General features: G+C 36.1%; 1 protein-coding gene across 1 annotated transcript in view; it reads left to right on the forward strand.

Moving 5' to 3' along the window:
- Positions 1 to 3295: 3295 nt before the first annotated feature.
- Positions 3296 to 16794, forward strand: part of LOC126754039 (dual specificity protein kinase splA) — a 588793-nt gene continuing 575294 nt past the window's right edge. Inside the window, exon 1 of the mRNA XM_050465896.1 lies at positions 3296 to 3299. The gene's annotated coding sequence lies outside the window, so the exon portion shown is untranslated. The remainder of the gene's footprint in view (positions 3300 to 16794) is intronic.

Genomic DNA, 16794 nt, shown 5'->3' on the forward strand with positions numbered 1-16794 from the left:
CATGATTTCGCCCGTATTCATTTTTCCTATTACAGAAGAAATTTTATGTGCTTAAATTCATATTTACTCATGCATTTCTATTTAATGTTACTAACTACTCTACCTGATTTATATGAACGATAACTTATTTCCTAATCTTCTATTTACTTTGACAAATATGATATCTCCTTCCGCATATGTGCATGGAGGTGATCTGTTCTTGTTATGGTATGTAAGGTCTGCGTTTTGTTTCGCTAGGAGTCTGTTTATAGTTTCTTGTCTGTCTTTCTCCATTATTTTAGGGTCGCTATAAACACGTCTGCCAAAGAATATTTCTACAGGTTTTCTTCCTGTTGTCGTATGAATAGTGGAGTTATATTCGAAAACTGATTTATCCAACAATTCGTGGAATGAACGGTACGTGCTCTCCTTTTGAAGACATCGCATTATTTCTTGTAATGTAGAATGGAAACGTTCTACCTGTCCGTTTGAACAACTTGTATACGGAGCGGTTCTAAAAATATTGATTCCGAATTCATTCTCTATCATGAAGTTTATTGCTTCAGAATTAAAAGATTTCTCGTTATCCATCACTATTGTTTCTGGAACAAAGGAGAAAAGGATATCGCGTAAAGGCTGTCTGATGTGCTCCGATGCTCTTGATCGAATGGGTTTTGCTATTGCGTATTTGGAGAATTTGTCCATCGCGGTTAGAACTAATTCCTTACCAACTATAAATATATCAATGTGCACTATTTGGCCTGCGAACTGTGGAATGGGTGTGGCCTGAATTTGAGGTTTTGTTGGACGTCGGTCTTATTTGCTTTCCCTGCATGTTGCACAGTTTCTTATAATCTTCTTTATTTTACTTGCCATTGCGGGAAAATAGTACTTTTCCAGAATTTGCATTTTATTTTCCCTAGTATTTCTGTGCGCTCTATTGTGCGTTTTTATAATGATCTCTTCCTGTTCTTTTTCATTAGGTATATCTTCCACTTGTATCTGTGTGAACCTAACTCGGTATTTGCTAAAAATGTAATGGTAGACCTCTTGTATTTTGCCCATAACATATTCTTCCGCTTTTATACAATTTATAACTGATGGGTTCAAATATCTTTTTAGAATTGATTTAAGGGTTTGTTCGGAATAATCAGGTTCCGTAATTATGTGTCTATGATATGTAGGAAACACGATTTTAAATTGACACGTAGATGTGCTATCTGTTTTTAAAATTATTTGGTTTTTGAAAGCGTTTATAGGGGCTTCTATGCTATAAATTAAATTATGGGACGAGTTATCATTCGAATTGGTTGCTATTGATAGACTGTTAACCTGTGATTCCTTCGGGGGTATCCTGGATAGTGCATCTGCTACCACGTTTTGTTTCCCAGGTTTATAATGTAAGTCGTATGAATATTATTCCAAGGCTGCTTTCCACCTTTTCATCTTGCTATTGTTATTCTTATTGCTCAAAGCGTAAGTGAGCGGCTGGTGATCAGTAAAGATTTGTACTTTAGCTGAGCCATATAAGTAATTCCTAAATGAATTCAGAGCCCAAATTATGGCTAACATCTCTTTTTCATTGGCGGCGTAATGTTCCTCCGCCTTGCTCAATGTTCTTGAGATAAATGCCAGAGGCTTTGAGTCTTGCGATAGTACGGCTCCGATTGCAAAGTTGGAGGCGTCTGTTACCAGTTCGAAATTTTTCGTATAATCAGGATATGCAAGTATCACATCTCTGGAAGTGAGTGAACGTTTTATAATATTGAAAGCTTCTATTGCTTCTTCATTCAAAAGTGTTTTTACTTTTTGCGGATTGGTTTTTCGATATTCTACCTTCTTCCCCTCTCAGAAGAGAAGTCAGTGGCTTTGCTAATTTCGCATAGTCTTTTATGAATCTTCTGTAGTATCCTGACAAACCAAGAAAACTGCGAAGCTCTTTTAAAGTTATAGGTTCTGGAAAGTTGGCAATTGCTTCAACTTTTGCAGGATTCGTTTTTATGCCATTTGGAGATATGACATACCCTAAAAAATTCTACTTCCTTTTGGAAGAAGTGACACTTATCCAACTGAACTTTCATGTTGGCTTCGTCCAAGGTATTGAAAATTGTATTAATGTGAAAAAGGTGCTCTTTTTCGGTTTTGCTAAATATAATTATGTCATCGATGTAGACATAACAGTATTTTCCTATGTGATCGCGCAAGATATCATCAAGAGCGCGCTGAAAAATAGAAGGAGCATTTTTCAAACCAAATGGTAAACGTGTAAATTCGTATTTACCATTGTTGATGGAAAATGCCGTTTTCTCGATGTCAGATTCTCTTAGAGGGATTTGATGAAATCCGCTTTTCAGATCTAACACTGAGAAAAATTTGCTTTCGCCGAGCTGCGAAATTACTTCTGTTATTTCAGGAATTGGGTATCTGTCTGCTGTTGTGACTGAGTTTAATTTTCGGTAATCGATGACCATTCGGTACTGTTTATTCCCCGCTGAGTCGGCCTTTTTCGGGACGATCCACAAGGGAGACCTAGAGGATCTTATAATCTTATCATCTACATATAAGTTTCTTTACCTGCTTTTCTACCTCTGATTTGAGAGATGCTGGGTATGGGTAAAATTTCGAGTAAACAGGAGAGTCCGTTACGGTTCTTATTTCTCCAACAACTTTTGTCGTGTATGTTAATTTTTCGTTCGGCTCCGCGAACAGATTTGGGAATGCGTCTACTGCTTGCTTAATGCTAGTCTTCTGCTGTGACGATAATTGCTCGTCCTTTATATGTATTGCATTTATTGCCTTTGATGGAAGCTGCTTTAGTTTAATTTTTTTTCGATTTTTTATTATTAAATAATTTTCATTTGTGTAGATAATTGCTTGAAGCTCTCTTAATGTATCGTTTCCCAAAATTCCATCGAATGTCTTTAAGGATGGCATTAAGAAAAACTTGATTTCGTTATCTAGACCAAATAGTTTTAGCATTGTGTGTTCATTAATTTTAACATCACCTGTTACTGTTTTTGCGAAAAATGGGTTTTTATTTTTAATACGTTTTTTAACCAAGTGTGGTTGAATGTAGTTTTTACTAGATCCTGTATCTAACAAAAACTTAAGAATTTTCCCGTTATCAGCTCTTGCTTCAAAATATGGAAGCGAAGAGCTCATCAAGCTAAAAAATGAACTTCAGATGGTTCGTCTTCCGAATAATCATTCTCCACATCTTTCGACATTGTGGCAATGTGGAAAGTTCTTTGGGTTTTCCTTTGTTGCTGATTATTAACTGATGGTGGTCTTTTCCCTTGAAATTGATTTTGAGGAGTTCTGTTCATATAGTTAATTCGACGTGATTGCATACTCTCATCAACTTCCATAGGTTCTGGCCGGGGTTGAGGTTTAGGTGGCCTGGGTGGAGTACTTGTATGCGGAATTTGGTTAGGAAATTGTTGTCTAGATTGCCAATTTGTTTGATTTGGTTGTGGCAAGTACGCCAATTTAGGGTAAAAGGATTGCAGTTGTTCCTGTGAAGAACGTCGCTTAGGATAGAGTTGAGGAGTTTGGTATGCCGTTTTCACATTGTGAGCATGATTCATGCGATAATTCTGATTGTCTAGTTTCAGGCATAAATGAAGGGCCTGAGGTAAGTCGACCGGTTCTCTTATTCCCAGTAATCGTGGGAGGTCGCCATTTAATCCTCTTATGAAGGTGTCCAAAGCTTTATCCCTGTATGATTGCGTTATCATTCGTAGAGATTCGTTGCTCATTTCGGTACATCCTAGTTTATTTAAAATTAATGAGAGGTGTTTGTATACTTGCTGATAGAATTCAGCAACCGTTTTATTACCTTGTACTAGAGTTGTCATTTGGTACTCTAAGGTGGATAGGTCACGCTTGTCGGCATAATGCATTGCCAGACATTTTGTTATTGCTGACCAATCAAGTGGCGTGTTATAAGATTCCAATGCCATATCTGCATTGCCTACAATCTTATTTCTAACTACACTAAGGATTCCGTAGTATTTCGGGGTTCCTTTTAATGGTTCGTATATATTTAATATACGGTCTACACTTTTTTTCCAAGATATGAATTCTCCTGGGCGGCCAGAAAATTCTTTTAGACACTTCACTACATCAGGGATCCTATCTAAACCGTCTAAATTTCCTCTATGTCTGTCCTCTATAGTTTGATCAGTTGTAGTTGCCAAGTTGGCATCCGGATTTAGGGTGGCCTGTACTACCTTTGGTCCTTGCTGCTGTAGTATATTTGTCGCTATATTCGCTATTAATGATGTCAAGTCGTCTATACTTAATTGAGTGTTATTTGTCGCTTGAGGAGTGGATTGGTTAGAAGGAAGAATGGGAGGTCTGACCAAGTTGTTGGGATTAGCCATTTTACAATTTAATATAATTACAATATAATTTAAATTAATTTAAATAATTCTTATAAGTTAAAAAAATGTTTCTTACTCTAATCCTGATGTTTCTGGGTGCTGCTGCTGCTGGTTTACTTCGTTGTTAACGTTGGCAAATCGTACAGCCCCACTATCAAACACTACACTCGTTACTTTACGTTTGTGCTTTTGTTGCTTTGCTTCTGTTTCCAATTTCTCGGTAAACTTTAAATTTTAGTCGCCGTCGTTGATTATGTGAGCAATAGTTGTTGTTGCCTGTGCTGCTCGGTTAAACATTTTTAGCCATTCACTCGCTTGATTTTAACTATCATGTGTGATCGCGCGCGTAATTAATTTTTAACACTAGGATTTTATAATGAGGCTTGTGTTTGTTTTCTGTTTTATATAAAATCACAAATTTAGAATATTGTTCTGTTACAGTTTTGTTAATTGTAATAATTACTTTCGTACATATCTACGCTTTTAGTTACAATTACAATTTGGTAGTCGCCAATAAACGCTATTTAAATTGCTTTGTTATTGCTGCTTGTTGTATTTTATCACTGCTAAAGCTTTTATGTTTTTCACAACAATTATTTCGCTGGCCTAAACTTTTTCACTTCACTTGCTGCTATGTCTTTCGATAAGGCTGGCACGTCGATGCCTCCTTTTTACTTTTGTTACTCAGGGACCGCTATCGAAAATACTTTTCGACTTCACTTGCTGCTATGTCTTTCGATAAGGCTGGCACGTCGACGCCTCCTTTTTACTTTTGTTACTCAGGGACCGTTATCGAAAATACTTTTTCAACCGGGCGCCAGTTTTCCTACTGGACCGACTGAATTTTGCTCGGGCGCCAATTATGTATTCCCGCGTTGGAAATATCAAAAAAATATTATTTTTTAATCGGACAGCGTGTCCGCTTTATTGACCAAAAACGACTCCACTTAAATTTAACAATTTGCTTAATTTATACTTATTCTAAGCCACGGAATTATTAAGTGGCGTGATATATTTCCTAGAATTAATATAAGCAATTCGATTGCATTTTCAATTGGCATGTGCCGGATGTGCTGAGGTTGCATCGGCAGAATTTACCAGTTGTCGCTTGCGCTGTAATTTCGGAGTTGTTGACATAGTTGCACTTTATGCTTGGTTCGTGCTAACTTATATAAATGATCAGTATGTTGAGCTGAGTCAATTTAGCCATGTTCGTCTGTCTGTCTGTCTGTCTGTATATATACGAACTAGCCCCTCAGTTTTTAAGATATCGTCTTGAAATTTTGCAAACGTCATTTCTTCTTCAAGAAGCTGCTAATTTGTCGGAACTGCCGATATCGGACCACTATAACATATAGCTGCCATAGAAACTGAACGATCGGAATCAAGTTCTTGTATAGAAAGCTTTCACATTTGACAATGTATCTTCACAAAAGTTGGCACAGGTTATTTTTTAGGGCAACAATGTAATCTCCGAAGAAATTGTTCAGATCGGCTTACTATAGCATATAGCTGTCATACAAACTGAACGATCGGAAAAAAGTTCTTGTATGGAAAACTTTTGCATTTGACAAGATATATTCACAAAATTTGATAAAGATTATTTTTTAAAGCAACAATGTAATTTCCGAAGAAATTGTTTAGATCGGTTAACTATAGCATATAGCTGCCATACAAACTGAACGATCGGAAAAAAGTTCTAGTATGGAAAACTTTTGCATTTGACAAGATACATATATTCACTAAATTGGTATAGATTATTTTCTAAGGCAACAATATAATCTCCAAAAAATTGTTCAGATCGGATTACTATAGCATATAGCTTCCATATAAAATGAACACATAGTTACTAAAAGAAATGCACCTGTGGAGGGTATATCAGCTTCGGTGCAGCCCAAGTTAACATTTTTTTCTTGTTTCAACTTAAATTTTATAAACAAATATGTAAGTATTTCGGGAAATATATAAGTACATATGTGATCTCGGTACCTAACTTTTTTCATACAATAAATATGTATTTCTACACACTTCTTCTTCTTCTTTGGTATGAAAACATATTAAACTAACTGGGGATTAAGTCACTAAACAAGAATCTCATACATATGTATATACACACATACAAGTAAATGTACATACATATAAGTATGTAAAACTATGTGCAACACATTCAAATCCATTTGCTTTCATTTCATTGCTTTGCATACCGTTATTAAATTAAACAAGCATAAGAAATAACAGCAACAGCAACTGCACAAATAAGCAAAATTTGAAAAGATGCAAAAATTCCGCAGTATTGAAGAACACGAGTCAACCGCCAACAGTCAACAATCAACAAGAGTGACAGAGTTTATACATACACATGCAACGGGCTTGTGCAACAAACTTTCACACACAAACTCCAGCGGGTAGTTACATTTCTCCTATGATTCGCTGTTAGCCATAAATACTCAATACTGCTGATATGAATTGCTGTTGCCGATGAATAAAAACAGCAAGCAACCAACATGCAACAGGGCCAACATGTGGCACGCTTTTGGCATTTTATTACGAGCGATTATTTGTTTGTAAGCACATGGCGATAAACATTCGCATACAAATGTATCTCTGTATGTACTATATAGGTTGTTCCACCTGTGCTGCTGTCGACCGGTGAACAGGGAATACAAACAAAAATCTAAGCATATCTATGTATGCAAATGTTTAATGGATCTGTTATACACGATGCCGCATCGCGCTATGCACACGTCCATCAATATTTTGATAAACAACAAAAGCCTCATTGAGGCAAAGCTTATGTTCTGTACACCAGTGGTTCAAACATATGTATGAATGTGTGCGAACAGGAATAGGTGTAAGTTATATACATACATAGAAGTACAAAAATGTGGGTTCAGCTGGCGCCAACAGGCAGTATCTAGATGGGTCTCGCTATTAATGTGCGCATGTGTTTGAATATTATTCGACGTCATTGACTTTGAATTCAACTAGCTCATTTAAGTACGTTCACAAAAATATACAGGGGTCAAATTGTTGCGTTTTATACCCTGAACAAGGTATATTAAGTTTCCAACTGAGTTTGTAATACCTAAAAGGAAATAACGGAGACCCTATAAAGTACATACATAGTATATAAATGGGCTAAGTCGATAACCGTCTGTCCGTCTGTACATACGCCAACTAATCCCTCAGTTTTTGAGATATCGATCTTAAATTTTGTATGCGTACTTTTCTCTCCAAGAAGCTGCTCATTTATCGGAACCGCAGATTTTTTTTTGTAGGAGGAAGCATCGAATGCCGGAGTGCGAGACTTTAATCCGCTAAACCTAACTTACTCCCATCTCATTTCTCTCTCACAGGACCACTGGACAAAGTATTACTTCTTGGGAGAGAAGAAAACATTTAAGTCTCTGCTATTGTAAGGACCGACTGACGCCTAATCTGTTCTAAATGTCTCATTCTTGTCATAATTAGATTTGCCGCTTCGCTGACAGCTTTCCACTTTACAGAGGACTCGCACATAAGTGCATTCAAATTTTCCACCGTGAGACTACCTTAAAGTGTGATTTTCAGCATTTCCCTTATAATTGAAAACCAAGGGCATCAATAGAGTATTCTAAACACTCTGTACACGTCGGACAACGATGTTTTTAGGTAGCTGATAGTTTGATAGGTAGCTTCTAAAGCACCCGTGACCACTGAGTATTTGAGTCAGGTGGAAATCTAGGTCCCCATGTTGTGTATCTGTTCACTAAGCTAAATCGACAATTAGTCTGAGGGTCCACTGTCCGTTGGATGAAGTTTGCCACCGTTGCTGCCACATTGCGATGCTTTTGATTTTTTTCTTTCTTTTTGCTGCGGTAGACGACTTTGGTAAATTATATATTCGCGCAAACTCGTCCCGCTTTATGTCTAGCGCCTGTATTCATATTGCAGCCGCATACAGTATAATTGAACTCATTACCTTAACTATTAAAAATCATTGGCTGAAGCGCACACAGCTTTTATTTGTCATCATTCAAGATAAAGCATTACATATTTTATTTGCTTTACATGTCGTATTTTCCAAGTCAATTTGAGTCTTGAGTCTACACCAAGGTACTTCAACTTTGGCTGTGAAGTAATCTCACATTCTCCTATGATGAGCGATATACTCTCTTCAATTTTCCTGGAGCTTCTGAGCAAAACTTCTATTTTTTGCTCAGCCAACTCTAAACTCATGGTAACAAACCATTAGCGCAAACCATTTATGCAGTCATTAATTTGAGCCGAATGTCATCCAGATGTTTAGCCACTGCTACCACTATCAGATCATCCACATATGCGTTTGTTTTTGGTTGCGGTAATCTAAGCACACTCGCGGTACTCCACGGGAGATAGTGTATCTCTGAGTGCCCTCGTCCGTGTCGAATAACAATCTCCTATTTTGAAAGTAACTCATTATAATATTTATCAGATAATGAAGAGCGCGTATTTCGTTCTCTTATTATATTTGCCCACTTTGCGGAGTTGAATGCATTCTTCACATCCAGGGATATTAGCGCGCAGTATTTTTCTGAACTACTTTTTCATCTTTTAACAGTAATTGAACACTTCGTAGTATCAATTACTTCCCTTAGTGCGTTAAAAGATTCTTTCTGAGTTCTATTTGGTATACCATATATTCCAGGCGCTTTGAAGTTTTTGAATTTTTTCACTAATAGGGGTGGCTCTGTAGCTTCGCTGCGCTTAACATAGGAAATGGGGCAAGTATCGGGAATAATGATTCGACAACATTTGTCATAAATGATGCGTTCTTAGGTTGCTGCGACTTATCTTTGAACTTCGACTTAAAAATATTGTATGCCGTTCCCCAGGGGTCTATGCTTGCATCTTCACAGAATTTTTCGAAACATGATCTTTTACTACGGGTAATGGCTGACTTCAGGATATTTTTTTTAGTATTTAAATGCTTTCCTGAGGCGTTTTCCTCTCTGGTTATGCTGGAGGTGTCTAGCTGAGTGACAGAGCTTCCTCAGCTTGGCGATTTCTTCGTTCCACCAGTATACCGGCTTTCGATTGTTATTATATCTCGTCCTGCGCATAGTTGCGTCACATGCTACAACTAGTTCATTCCGCACCGATACTAAGTGGGCGGCGTATTCACCTGGGAGCTTTGCCCCATTCCAGGCGCTTTCAAAAACATCGGTATCAAATTCCTTTTGCCGTCAACTTCGTTTTCGAAAGGTATTTCTCCGACAGAGATCCGTTTCTTTGGAGAACGAAACTTCAGCAATTATAACCTTATGGTCGCTATTTGTGTACATACATATGTATCTGACACCTTCTACTTAGTATGCCTGCTAAGCGCGTCGTTAGTAAACATTAGGTCTATTATTGAACCTTTATTTCCCTTTTGAATGGTATTTTGTGTGCAATTGTTTAAAGTCGTTAGGTTTGTTTGACTTAAAAATTCTAAAATGAGGCGACCAGGATGATTTGTAATTTTGCTACCCCAAGCAGTAGACCAAGCGTTAAAAAACTCCGTTATCTTCAATCTTCAAATTCCCCAGATAATGAAGCATTAATGCATATAACTGTTAAACAAACTGGCCGATGGGAATCAAGTGATTGTGTAGTAACCTTCTTTATTTGACGATATATCTAATACAATTGCCAGTAAACAACACGGTTTCATCGGTGGGAGGTCTACTACCTCCCACTCATTCATTTATGTTAACGGTGAGATGGGGCATTAAACGTAGTGCACTGAGATGGATCCACTCATACCTAATTGGAAGGCAATTTCAAGTTAAAGGTGACAGACATCTATCTACCAATTGAAAATTCTATTTCATAAATTATTATTTTAGTTGTATAATGCCGATTGGCATACATATATTTATGTAGATAAAGAAACAAATAGATAAAATTTCGTATTGGTTGCTGTCCAAGGCAATTCTGTAGTCTCCAAAGAAATTGTTCAAATCGGATCACTATAGCGTATAGCTCCGAAGCAATTTTACCGATAAAATCTAGTAAAGAATATTTTGTATTTTTGAAAGGTTATATAGTTTCGGTGCAACCGAAATTAACGTTTTTTCTACTTTTACTACATTTTTATATTGTTTATGTTTTTATTTTTTATAAAAGAGCCTTAACATTTAATTAATTGTCGCGATTTATAGTAATGTATAAAAAGAAAACAAAAGCACAATACAGTTCAAATGTTGGTTTGATTGGTAACTACAGTTTGTTCGATTCGACACTCTAGTGCTTGACGAGGCGAAATACGAGGCTTGCCTGACTTTATTGGCGTAATTTGCTAAAACACAGCTTCTTATAAGTCTTAGTTTTTCAACAAAAAAGAACACCCACTATTCGTTATACACAGACACAAATAATTATAGAGCATGAATGAGTCGACAAGCAATCAAAGGCGAAACAACATGCGCTCCTAAGAGATTGCGCCCTATATTTCGTAATAATTGATATCATTGATTACTTTGTAGTAGGGTTAGCATCAAAGTAGCCCACATTCCGATACAAATCATTTAACTAGTTGGTTGTGACAGCGACAATTCTTTCGGCTTAGGCTTTATTCTTGTCAACGTTAATTGTCAATCAAGTAATTGATAGATATTAAAAGTAGATATGAATCTAAATATATATTGATTATAATGGATAATTTCATTTGAATGCAATGTGTATTTTACTTGCGCTAGGTCCACATTCGTGAACATACATATTTATTGGCTATGGAGAGTGATTAGATGCTGCTGGCTCGAATACATGTTTTCCAGTTTTTTAAGATTATTAAAACTTGAAAAGACCTGTCAAAGAAATTGTGACTGTAGTATACCAGAATCATTGAGATGCCATGTAAAAGTATGGTTTTTTCTCATAACCAAGTTATGTTGCATTAAATTACAGGAAACTACCGTTAACGTTTAGTAAACGACTATGAATCTAACTCAACAATGCTGTGAAAGTATAAATAATGCTCGGAGCGAGTTAATCGGTTGTAAGATTTTAATAAAGGCAAACAAAGGAAAGGAAACCAATATATGAGGCTAGGAGAGATATCAAGTGTTCCCCCCGATTTTTGGAATAAAAAAAACAAAACATACATATCTATTTTAAAATAATATAAGGTCCACAAATAGGATTATAATGGAAATGAAAGAACTTGTGTACCGATATTTTCCATTGTTAATTATATTAAGGCACTATGCTTGGACATATAACCCCAATATTCAATCCAATTCAGTCGGTCACTGCCTATCAGTTAGGAGTTTTGAGTTCACAAAACAATGTTCATAAGAAGACCATCAATATGTTTATAAGAACACATGTGTCGAAAGGAATGAAAAAAATTACAAAATTTCAGGCCAGCCATGAAATATCTCTTTCCACTCCTCTAATTGCTCTCTACTAATAACCAAATTTCACACGTTGTTAATGAATCATGGCTAGCAACATCAACATAGATGCAATATATGGTATTAAATAGTTCAATTCGGTGAGCCTACTCACCTAATGAACTACTGGTGGCAGCCACTTGCGACGACTGCCTGTTGATATGAAAGTTTATGGCATCAGTATATATTTACCTAACGCCCACGTCCCCACCTCAAAAAATGCTGCCCTACATCATCAAACGAAAATTAAGAATCTTTCATGCGCCTCTAAAAGATCTGCTTTCCATTTTAAGTTTATAAGTATGTGAACTATGCAGGGAACCTCTGCAACATGCACATAACTCTGGAAATTATTTTACATGCATATGGCGATATACCCTGTGGGGATGTAAAGGACAAAGGACTGAGATGGTGATTTTTGAATGAATTTCGTAGTTATAATACAATATGAAATGAAATATAGTCCATTTTTTTTTATAAGGACATTTACATACAGTTAGGACCTAGAATAAATAACTGATTTCTTAGATTTTCCACACTAAATTTCATATGTTATTTAAATTTTTATACTCACATTATAGATTTCATATTTTTTAATACTTTTAGACTGGCTAAAACACTTAAAAGTACACATCAAATGGTCCAGACTATTTAGAATCGCAACAAGTATCTTATTTTTGCTACATAATATTTTTGAGAAAATTTCTTAATATCATTATTTATAAAAAGACAAATATATGAAATATCGAAACCCCTCCAAATTTTATCTACGAAACTCCGAGAATTATAGTGATAAATTTCTATTTCAAAACACAACGTACATATATTTCACGAAGCATTTCGGCCTTTTTACGTCATTGCGTCATAGGGAGAGAGAAATTATATGAGTTTGTTTATGTGACCATCCAAATAAATCCATGTAAGGCATACTATGTGTTATGCATGGAGGTGTCACCTTTTTTAAGGGTATTGGTGTGACTGAGAGACTGTTTTTAAGTTATAGAAAGTATGTGTGCTTTTTAGCACAATTCCGCGTCCGAAGTCTGGCCTACAAAGTGATGTATCTCGTCAAACTATAGTTTTTCTGTACTCCTGTGTATCAATGTACATACACATTCAGCTTAAATATTTCTTCCTGGGTATCTCACTTTTCCAACATACATATGTACATATATAAATATGTGTGTATGTACTCGACATGCAATGTACGTCGATACACAAACAAAAATATGTCAGCAGCCGCTCTTAATAGCAGAGCAATATTCAATTATAGTTGCAATGCAACTGACAGCCGCCTCGATTGATGTTATTTTCATCAAGCGAATACACCAACAAATCCAAACACATGAATTGAGATTCATGTGCCCACGCTTCAACACTCACTCACTCATACACGATATATGTACGCACGTTGCGAGATGTTTCCTTTTTGCCGACGTCTGTCAACGCAACGGCTGAGTAGCGTTGCAAGGTGTTGAGCTGTTGTTGTTGTTATTGGCTGACGGAACTGTGCTATTTGTCAGCTTTGGTTATTTCAAGTGCTCCAAAAGATAAATCGTTTGCACCCTCGCCCCATAATTCATTAACTAGTGAGAACTTTGCAGCCAGTTGTTCTCTCTGTATCTGTCGGTGGTTTTTTCTACTTAGTGTCTTCTTGTATCATCGCGCAGCGTTTGGACATTCTATAAAAATGAGTTTTTAATGTGGACAATTAAAAAGGTGTTTGACAAATTCTAAAACGTCGAAACAAATTTGTTTGGCGAGTGATGTGGTTTCGAAGGTGGGAGTCCCTCTGACATTTATTTAAAATTGCACTATTTATAAGCACACCAGCACAATATTCTCATACATACGAGGGTGTTAATTTGTACAGATTGACCTTAAAGTTCTGCTTATAATAAATTAGATTAAATATTTTATCACAGCGTTAATTTTTAGCCAATAGAAATTAAGCGAACTGAATTCAAGACTCTATATGGCAAATTCGAAATTTTTTCGGTATTAGACCATAAATTTTTTCCGAGAAATTTAGTCATAAATAATTTACTTTTGCTTTGAAATATACCTCTTATATGGAAATGTATGCCTTCTAATTTTGAAAATTTGGTCCAATACTAACCTAAACGTTGTACAAAATAATGGTTCGGGGACGTCTGAGGACTTCATTTACAAATCTAATTTATGTTGAATATCTTTGCCAGATCAATTATTGTCGAACAAGTACTGAAGGAGAGTACTGAAGGAGAGAGGAAGGAGGGGCGATAAAGTACAATTCCTCGCTGACCGGTGCTCACCGCACGGTTTAATTCCATAAATTTCAAATCACAATTTATACACATTTGAGCTTATTTGAAATTTACTTGACCTTATACAAGTAAGTTAGGGGGCTTATTCGAGAATAGAAATAGTTTGTCCAAGAATTGTAGCAATTTTTATGTGAAACATAGCATTAATTTACTATTAATATCCCAGTTAGTCGAAAGCAGATAATAACTAGACTTTCATTCAAAATACGCAGACAATTTCATACAACTTGGCAGTAAAATTAAATAAGGCTATGTAAAACAAGTGAGGAAGGGCTAGGTCTGGGTGCAACCAAAAGGTCGGTATACTCCTACAACGTGGAAAAATCAAAGCCAGGGAAATACTGGTCAGCCGGATGTTGGAAAAGCCTGATATTAGTTATATGGGAGATAAGTCAAGTTTTCGGCACTAAGAAACACTGTTATGAATACAATGCGCTAGCTAATTTTCATTGAGATAACTCACATATTGGCTGATATATGCGGTACAAAGTCACCTGGAAGGTCGATTATTTTTATATTAGATATATGGGGGCTAGGAGAAGCATTTATTCGATTCAACCCATATTTGACACACAGACATACCACTGTCAGAGAAGTATTATCGCTGAATTTCAATTATATATCTCAGACAATGACCGATATTTTCGATCAAAAATCAACTATAGGTAATGGGGTCCTAATATTCGGCATTGAACAATTTTTGTTGGATTTGAACAATTTTTGGTCATATAGTAGCATACACTAAAGGCATTATTTGTGTAAAGTTTATTACCGCTATATTTAATATGATTTATGTACTGGAAAGTAAACGAATCAAGTGGAGTTTAAAATTGTGCTATATGGGAAGAAGGCGTGGTCACTCATTACATTACACAACGTGACATAATAATATAAAAAGAATGCCACGTATCTAATGTCAGTCGGGTCTCGAGATACGGGATTTCACTAAAAAGTGGGCGGTACTACGCCCATAGCCCAATTTTTACAGCGATGCCTATGAAGCCTTGTCAAGCAATCCCGGCGGCAAATTTTTAAGTCTCTGGCGTATTTAGTTATTGATTTACCGCACTTTTAGTAGTTTTGAGCAGTACCGTTATATAGGGAGTGTGGGGGGTTTTAATTCCAATTTCATTCGTTTTCACACTATCGGTAGGAGTTCTTTTCGTACTTGTGCTGGGCGAATTTGGTTTTTGTAGCTTTAGTGGTTGAAGAGATATACATACATATATATTAAACTTTTTAAAGGGCGGACCACTCCCACTTTTCCAAAATTGTTTGCCCACAGATGCCCCTGCCGACATGGCAACCGGATTTCAACTTTTCTCGTCACCCTGATCATTTATATACAAGCATATATAACCGTTAGGTGAACAAAACTATACTACTCTCTACCAACTGGTTGCAAGAGTATAAAAAGAAAAAGTAAAGTAGCAGAGAAAATAATACCTTTTGTGTCTTGCGTCGCCCTAAAATACGACCAGAACCTGACAAGGTCATGTCAGCTTAAGTTGCGCTGAACATTTACGAGTAATCCTTTGATAGTAAAAAATAAGATAGAAATGATTTGACTTACTTGCTTTGTGAGTAAACAACATTCGAACATATCGAGACCATGCCGTCTGGTAATTTCTTAGCCCTTTCGAGTATTGTTAAATATATTGCAAGTATGATTTATGTATTTGAGAACCAAACGCATTCTCTTTAGTTAAAAATTTTAAGTGGTTATTTACTAATTGCATGTCATGTCACTATTTGAAAATTACCGGAAATCTATAGTCGAAATGAAACACTATCGCTTCAATAACATTGTATTCGCTTTGAAATGTTTGCCGCACTGCTCACTATTTTAAGTTAAGCATAAACACTACATACGACGTACATTTTCAATAAAAGAGTTGAAAATATGCTCGTTTAGCTCAACTGCGAAATCTCGCTCTGAGTTATACATATGATATTGTCAAGAGAACTGGTATAATTGTTTATAACAGTCTGTTAACAAACTGGTCGTAACAGTTTATAACAGTGAACATTCTGCTCGTTCCTTTGGCATTCTACTGGTAATATGGAACTGCTCAGCGAACTGTTAAAGCGAGAATTTACATATGAGGGATGTAGATATGTATATTTTTCAGTTTATGAAATTGAAAAATCTCTTAATTTAAAAAGAAAATACACGCAGGTTCACTATAGAGTGCTCGATTGTTAATTAAATAATTTCCGTTTTCGATTTGCTATAAAAAAATTACGTTCGAAAGCAGCACTAAAATTACTATACTATTTACGAGTATATAAATGATGAACTTGACAAGCCATGTCCGTCTCGCTGTTAATCCGCGATATATCGCTCTAACATCCTCCCGAGAAACTGTTCATTCGTCGGAACTGATATCTAACCAAAGTAGCATATAACTGTCACATAAATTGAACGATTCAAATTAAATTCTTGTACGGAACTTCTTCATTTGTGAAATTTCCGATATTCTGGCCTTGGTATAACCGAAGTTAACGTCTTGTGGATGTGAATATTTTCTCACCTGAACTAAAATAGGAATTTTTAAAATAAACGTAAAGCATAGACTATGCACGAAACCGAAGGTACATGAAAGCAAATAAGGAAGGGCTAAGTTTTGGTGCAACCGAACATTTGCGAAATACTTTAAAGTGTAAAACCAATCATATAAAGTAAGGCCAGTCCTGATATTAGTTATATAGGAGCTAGGTAGAAAA

The sequence above is a fragment of the Bactrocera neohumeralis genome, chromosome 3, assembly GCF_024586455.1.
Source record: "Bactrocera neohumeralis isolate Rockhampton chromosome 3, APGP_CSIRO_Bneo_wtdbg2-racon-allhic-juicebox.fasta_v2, whole genome shotgun sequence".
Lineage (NCBI taxonomy): Eukaryota > Metazoa > Arthropoda > Insecta > Diptera > Tephritidae > Bactrocera > Bactrocera neohumeralis.